The 7,715-nt window shown below is 35.6% G+C and overlaps 1 long non-coding RNA gene across 1 annotated transcript; it reads left to right on the top strand.

Annotated features, from left to right (window-relative positions):
- LOC131530738 (uncharacterized) lies at positions 1-2,797 on the top strand. The gene is made up of 3 exons (XR_009268467.1): positions 1-889; positions 1,122-1,915; positions 2,114-2,797. It is a non-coding gene; the product is annotated as an uncharacterized LOC131530738 (long non-coding RNA).
- Positions 2,798-7,715: the final 4,918 nt, after the last annotated feature.

Here is a 7,715-nt window from a genome sequence, read left to right as displayed (position 1 = left end):
CATGAATCCGTGAGTACAGTTTATAAACCCGTGGGAACGGATTGCGAAAGCGTGCGCGCGGATTATGAATCTGTGGGTACGGATTCAAAAACCGAGGGTACGGTTTACAAAATCTGAGCGCACGGATTGGAAATTCGTGGGTACGGTTTATTAATCCGTGGGCACGATTTGTTAAACCGAGGGAACAGTTTAAAGCCGCCTTTCCACTATCTCCGACGAACGACAAGCGACAGACCGGAAGTCATTCATTTCGAATGGAGAGTAGTGCGGGAGCTGCGTGGAGTTCCGATCATATGCGTATGCGGAAAATTCGGATCCGATTTGAGCTGCGGATGCGTTAAAATATATGAACTTCTGCGGCTAGACCGTATGCGACCGCCCGACCGGATGTGATGTATTCTATTAAAAACTATGAGCGTAAGGTTAGAATTACCAATATTTTGTTCACTTTAACATTATTCTTTAAACACTTTTTCTGTAAAATGGTGCTTTAGAATAGTTATGGCAGAAATAATATGTTGATATTTATAAAAAAAATTATTTATGTTGATTAGCCCCATAAAACCTACTATGTTTTTATTTTGGGGGTCATTTGATTTGTAACGATGCATTCATACATTAATTATACTCATTAAAATGATTAATTTTACCATGGTGAATATGCCAAGGTGACGGTTGCTGCACGACCAGTTTGAAAGTTCCGTGCGTCTGCCACTAGGGGGAGAAATGCGACAGTCGTGTCCGAATGTCGTGTGCAGTGGAAAGGCGGCTTATGAATTCGTGAGTACGGTTTATAAACTGAGGGAACGGATTGCAAAACCGTCGGCACGGATTGTTTTTTTTTTTCTCCTACAGGTGACTTCCCGGGCGTAGAATGCAAAAGGCAAAGGTAAGATACGTAGTCGAAATTTAGAAAAAATGTAGCGTACAAATAAACGATATTTATATAGGCTACCATAAATAAGATTATTTATTTGAGCAGATTTTGCTTTCAGTTTCGATTCCGGCTGATCAGTTCGTATAGGTCTTTCAGAAAACAAGTCATCTGACTGCTCGTGTCTATGTGTGTCTGTTACACAGAATTCAAATCATATATAGCCTATCCTTTTTTTCTTGTTTAGATGTATTCAGCTTTCGGGGCATCCAGCACTCACAACGCTCCACTCACTTCTAATTTAACAGAAGAGCAAAGAAAGCGGCTCCGTGCTTTGCTGGGGAATGTGAAACTGTCTCTTCTCTACAAAGCTTCAGTTCATGGATATCAAGCTTCTGCCTTCCATCAGAGATGTGACAATAAGGGTCCCACTTTACTTGTAGCCTACAACCGATCAGGCTACATCTTTGGTGGATACACTAGTGTAGATTATGCTCAAAGCGGCAGCACATTACAGATAATCAGACTTTTCTGTTCAGCGTTTATAGTGGAGCTCCTCTCTGCATCAGAGTTAACAGTGGATTTTATGCACGCTATGATGATGCTGGAGTGCCCAACTTTGGCCAACAGTTGTACTTTTGCTACAACAACTATCCACTTGTGCAAGATTTAGGCAAGCATTATGATAGACCATTCAATTTTAGTCCTGCCACACTATATGGAAATGACACTTGGCTGAGTGAGTGCGAAGTGTACAAAGTGGAACAGAGTAAGTCAACTATCAGAAAAATATAGTTGTTAAGAAGTTTTTGTGTCTCTAATCTGCACCCTCAATGCAGTGTCACACCCCTCTTAGCTTGTTCAGTTCCCTGTTAGCTCCAAGCTCCACCCACCCGAATTCAAGCCAATTAGAGCTACCTCTCAGACTTTATTAGCTGCACCTGTGTCCACAGCTTGCCATTTGTTGCATGTGTTTACACAGTGCAGAGGACTGAGTTTTACTCCTTTCTGTCTTTTTCCTGCATGTGCGTAATTGACCATGTAAGTGCCTTTTGTTTGATGCTTGAATATTTTGTATAACTTAAGTTTGGCTTAATGTTTATTTTCATGATTGATCTAGTTTCTGTTTAGGCATGTACTTTATTTATCTAAAGAGCAGTTGATGTAACATTGTGGTTGCCTTGTACCTGATTTGGCACACTTTATTGGTAAACTAAAATGTATCTATTCCCTTTATAGAAACCACACGCACACCCACACATCTAGATGCACAAAACCTCCTTGGATGTACAATAAACTTTCCTATACCTGGTTTGACTAGACTGGACCGGTTCTTACCGACAGCCCCACTGGTTTCAAGCTAGCTACCTGACACCTGATAACTTCTTTTCAATAGTTATGTTCTGTAAATTCATATTATAACTCCAGTCTCTTTCACAATAATTACTAATGTAATGCCGGTGTCTTGTGTGTTACCGGTGAAGAACTACAGTCAGGAGCTGGAGCTGGAGCTCAACTGTGACGTCCTGCTGCTCACCGCTCTACAGCAGATGCTTTGCTTTGCAGACGACTATTTTGATGATATTCGTCCTGTGGAGGGTGACCCTAAATAATTGTTTTTCGCAGTTCTTGTGGCTGAGGCCAGATTCAGAAAAGACCAAATCAAAAGCTTTTTGAATCATTTACATATAACTTAATCATGGTCAGTCTTTGTCATTTGTGTTTATGCAGAAATATTCAGTTTATATTTTGGTCTAGAATTTCACTAAACTACGAAAAAGTTTACTTGTTATTTTTTAAATATGTTTAAATACAGTTAAGTGAAAGGGAGTTCACATTTTTTCACTCAATTTGTGTAATTTCTCTGTACTTTTTACACTTTTCCTATTATCCTGATGTATATTAAAGGATTGTGAATTTTCAGACTATTGTCCCTTTATGCTCTGATCGACTATTTATATTATAAGAGTTTCGTTTACGAGGCTGTGTTGTTTGATCGGAAGGCAGCTAGTTTAACAGAAGAATGTGGAACTGATTCCTCTACAAAGCTCTACATGAACATGTCAAATTCATATCAAGCTTCTGGGTCATTCCACAAAATCGGTGCCTTTTCCACTTGGAAAAATTGAAAAATAAAATAAGTTTAATCAACATTTTTAAATATCCATGAAATGAAGACACCTTAAAATGACAAGAAATTGTATTGTGCCATCTCAAGCTATGTAATTGATTATTTTTATGCCTATTTTTATAACTCATGTTTTGATATTTTTGTCAACCCCGTTACCGACACAAGCGTTACTAGATACTATAGTTTAATTACAACTATGTGAAAGTTTTCACGTATATAAGCAGCATTTTAGTCCCTCTTTTCACTGGGATTGTTTCGAATTTTTGATTTTTTTTTATAGTTTTATAATTGTCATTCAGATGACCAAGAACATCCTAATTTTGGAGGGTGACCACATTTCAATTAAGAAAAGAGAGATGTTAAAAAAGGGCTTTGTCCAAAATAAAATATAGTTAAAGTTACAATGGAAAAACCTGGAAGGTTGTATTAAATATCATTCTTACAATTTTTATGAAATTGATGACAGAAGCAGGATTGACGGAGTAACAGGGATGACATGCAGGACACACATTCTTCAGCACACTGCACATATTTGTTTACATTACTGTAAAGTTTCACCATTTTAAATTGCATTATATTGTTTTGCACTTACATGGCACAGTTGTATGACAATAGTAAACAGTCAATTTTTCAGTTTAAGTCAGTTCATTGTTGATTTTGCACATTACATTTCTAAGAGATATACCCCTGGTTTCACAGACAAGGCTTAAGCCTAGTCCCAGAATAAAATGTAAATCTGAACTGTTTCAACTGAAAGAAACTTGCACTGACTGATCCTAAAATATATCAGTGCCTTTGTTTTGTCTCAAGATGGACTCCAGTAATGTGTTTTTCTAAGGCACGTTTATAAAAATTACTTCAATGTCCTAATTGAACTATATGGCCTAATCCTGGTTAAATCTAAGCCCTGTCTGTGAAACCAGACATCAATGTCTTAAGGGTATTGTAATTAGATAATGCATCCATCAGTTTGTCTGTGTCCCCTCACAGAACAAGGAAGATGATCAGATTTGAAATTTGGTTTCACTTTCTTGAACATTGCAAGTGAGAGTCTGCAGTCATCTTGCTGCTCTTGTTTGTAATCAAATTCACATGGATGCATTATTGACAATGAGTTATGGAAAAAAGTTTTATTGAGACTGATCATCCTATCCTGATCATTAACAACAACGATAGTAATAGTAACAATACCAACAATAGTAGTAGTAGTAGTAGTGTTAGTATTGGTATTAGTAAGCTATTAGGCTATTATAGACACTCTGCAAAAGCATCAGTTCTGCTCATAAGTTTCATACCCCTTGCAGAAAATTCTAAATTAAAAGTTAAAATAATAAAATTGCATTTTATTTTTATTTTGTACTGTCCTGAATAAAATATTTCACATTGGCCTAACAGTTGTTTACATACACCCCACAAGACAAAATAACTGATTTGATAAAAAATTGCCCTATACAAAAAAATATTTACATATCTTAACTGTGTCAGATGATCCATGAATGTTTTCATGTTTTGTAATAGTTGTTAATGAGTCCCTTGCTTGTCCCTGAACAGTTCTTTTCTGTTTCTTTTCACTCTGTGGGACAATTAAGGGACTCATAACTCATAACTATTACAAAAGGTGAAAATATGTACTCATCCTCAAGAAGGAATATTCATCTGCTTGAATAAAGATCGGGCTATTCATACCCATATGAGCACAAATACAAACACGCACAAGCACACACACCCTCCCGCCACACACTTGAGCGCAATCATGCATACATATATCTGCACTCATACAGTATACATTATACACTTTTATATGACCTATTAAAAAAATATGGACTGTAAGCATTGAAATAAATGATCAAATCTGAAGACTATTTAATATTTCTGTAAATTATATAATAATTTTAATAAAACATACAAATAAGACAGAACCTATATATAGGCCCATAGGCAGAATTATACCCTGGTGCATGACATCCACTGCAGTAGACAGATATATTTTCTGTCACAGAAAAAAATGTATTAGAAAAATATTGTTAAAATCTCTGGATTCATAATTTGGATCTGGATGAATCTGGATTTCTGACATCCTATTTAACTGAAAAATATTTTTTGTACCTGTCTGGTTTTCTGAGAATAAAAGTAGACACTTATTCCCAAGGTACATGAAGCATCCCCTTTTCTGGCGGTCATTTTGAATATAGGGGCGTTTCTTCAACTAGGGGCACTTTTAGCCTTGTGAAGTTGAATAAAAAAAACTTGTTCAAAAGTCATGTAACACAGTCTCATAAGTTTAAATAATTTGTCTAGTTTTAAGGTCTGTAAGAGGACAAACTTAGATTACAAGAGAAATTGTTAATATTTTACATTTTTCCGACCTGCAATGAACAAATGTCATTTCCACAACATCTCAATATACAGCTGTTATTTAAATATAGAATAACTTATGCCACTCAAGAATTGTCTAAGATCATTTTTGTAACTAGTTTTCCCAGTTTTTCCACAATGTACAATAATTATACATTTGTCAATGAAATAAATTAACTGCTCTAAGGACCAAATGCTAAACAGTACACCTGTCACACTCTGAAATTTAATATTGGTTTGGGTAAGAGCTTATTAGAAAATAAATAACTTGAATTTTTATATTAAGTAGAGCATGATCTCATAAATTGTGGATACATTTTTAATGTGTGATGAGAACTTTTTAAATATTTTTTAAAAATGTGTGGTGATGGAAATGACAATGCATTAACGTGAATGTAGAGAAACAGCAGAGATATTTATTAGAAAAAATCTTAAACTCATCACACTCATTAAACTCAAATCACAAAGTCATTAAACATATCAGTTGTACTTTGTAACCATAAATGTCATTTCCACCATAGAGGCAGTGTGGTGGAAATGACATTTCTGTAGTTTTTTGTGAAAAAATGGAAGATAGCTTCACTGATTAGCTTTGAATTAATGCTTAGCATTTCATGTATGCATAATATTCTTATTTAACTTAAAATTTTTAGCTTTTTAAAAACACCCTTGAAGGTACAGCATGTTCTTAACTTAACTTAACTTTGGAAATGACGTAGAATAAATATATTAACTGATCAAGCAATATTTACCTTGATTTTTCTTCAGATGTTGTTGATGAAAATTTTAATTCCTTTTATGTCCAGCATGTGCTCTGATGTCACTGAACATTTCCACAGAAACCACCTAAACAATCTTTCACATAAACTTTTTTAAAAGGACATTACAGTGTTGTGGTGGAAATAACACCAATACTGTGCGACAGCTATATTTTGTATAAAAAGTAATATTGATAGTGGTCTCACATTAAATGCTATAATGTATTTTAATTCTTTTACTAGTGCTTAATTCAGGTACATTAATAGTTACCATATTTAATATTTTTAAACTGCATTTTCATTGTTGAAGTTTAAAATTCTGGGTGTACGACAAGGAGAAAACAGTGATTTTGACACCTATAAGAAGGTTTAAAAGTATGAAAAAAATCATAATAGAAAGGTAGTAAAAAAGTTTTTAAGGTGGTTTTATTGTTAGTTTGACAAAGAAAGAGGAATTTGTCCAAAATTATAGGCTATGTATTTTTTTTTAAATATGACCAAAGAACATAAAAGTGCCCATAGTCTAAGAAAACAAAAAAATAGATAAAAAGACAACAATTAAATGGAATCAGACAACACTTTGGGGGTTCACTAGTGATGCTACATCTTAAATGGTTCAAAATGGCTTCCAAATATATCTGTCCACTGTAGTGACCACGATGCATCAGGGTTAAGAGCCAACTTTTGAACCAGATGATTTGTACATTTTCCTAATTCCTTACTGTGGAAAACTGCTGTTGTGAACAATATCTGTCACAGATCGGTCAGGCTCCCACGCCAGCCAATCACAACGCACACCCTTACCTGAGTATTAATGGAACACACCTGTACACAATCAGCACCTCATCACCCCGCACCATATAAGCTCACACCTCACCACAGTCAGACGTCTGGTCTCGTTTGTGCGAAGTGGACTCATTTCAAGCCTTTCCTATGAATTACCTGATACTAACCTGAATCTATACTTACCTCCAGTCTCGTCTCCATCGTTGTGTCCTCCTGTTTCCATTGTCCTGTCTTCCCCGACGATCTCCAGCAGATATACCCGTCTCCTCTCGAAGTGTGAGCATACCTCCATTACAGGAGTTCCTGGCAAGGCAGTTATATCCTCTGTTAGTGATTCAGCTCAGAAGTGGCTGCCATTCCAAGTCTATATATACCATTGATTACTCTGCTGTTCAATAAACCACCCCTGTTTTCATTTACTCTGTGTGAGCTCTGCTTCTGTAACAATATCATGCACAGGAAAACCAGGTCCTATGTTTGGTGGATGTCATGTTTCTCTACAGGACCTTTGGTGTTCCAAAGTAGCTATTTAGATTAAGTTACAAAACCCGTGTAATCTTATGAAATACGTTACAAAGTACGTTTTAAAGCGTTTATTTTGCAATCTGTAATAAAAAACATTTTAAAAGTAACCTTCCCACTCTTTTTTAAACATCTGATATTTTCTCAACATTATCTTTGAGAAGGAGCGCGTTACAATCAGGCTGTTTTAAACTGACAATTCATTGTCACTTCTTTGGTTATTCTGTAATGTTAGAGTGAAAACGCCTCCTTGAGGTAAAACGCCATACTGTTTTTCCCTGAATAACCA

This window comes from Onychostoma macrolepis, chromosome 22 (genome assembly GCF_012432095.1).
Source record: "Onychostoma macrolepis isolate SWU-2019 chromosome 22, ASM1243209v1, whole genome shotgun sequence".
NCBI lineage: Eukaryota > Metazoa > Chordata > Actinopteri > Cypriniformes > Cyprinidae > Onychostoma > Onychostoma macrolepis.
This window is presented reverse-complemented; position numbering and strand designations above follow the sequence as displayed.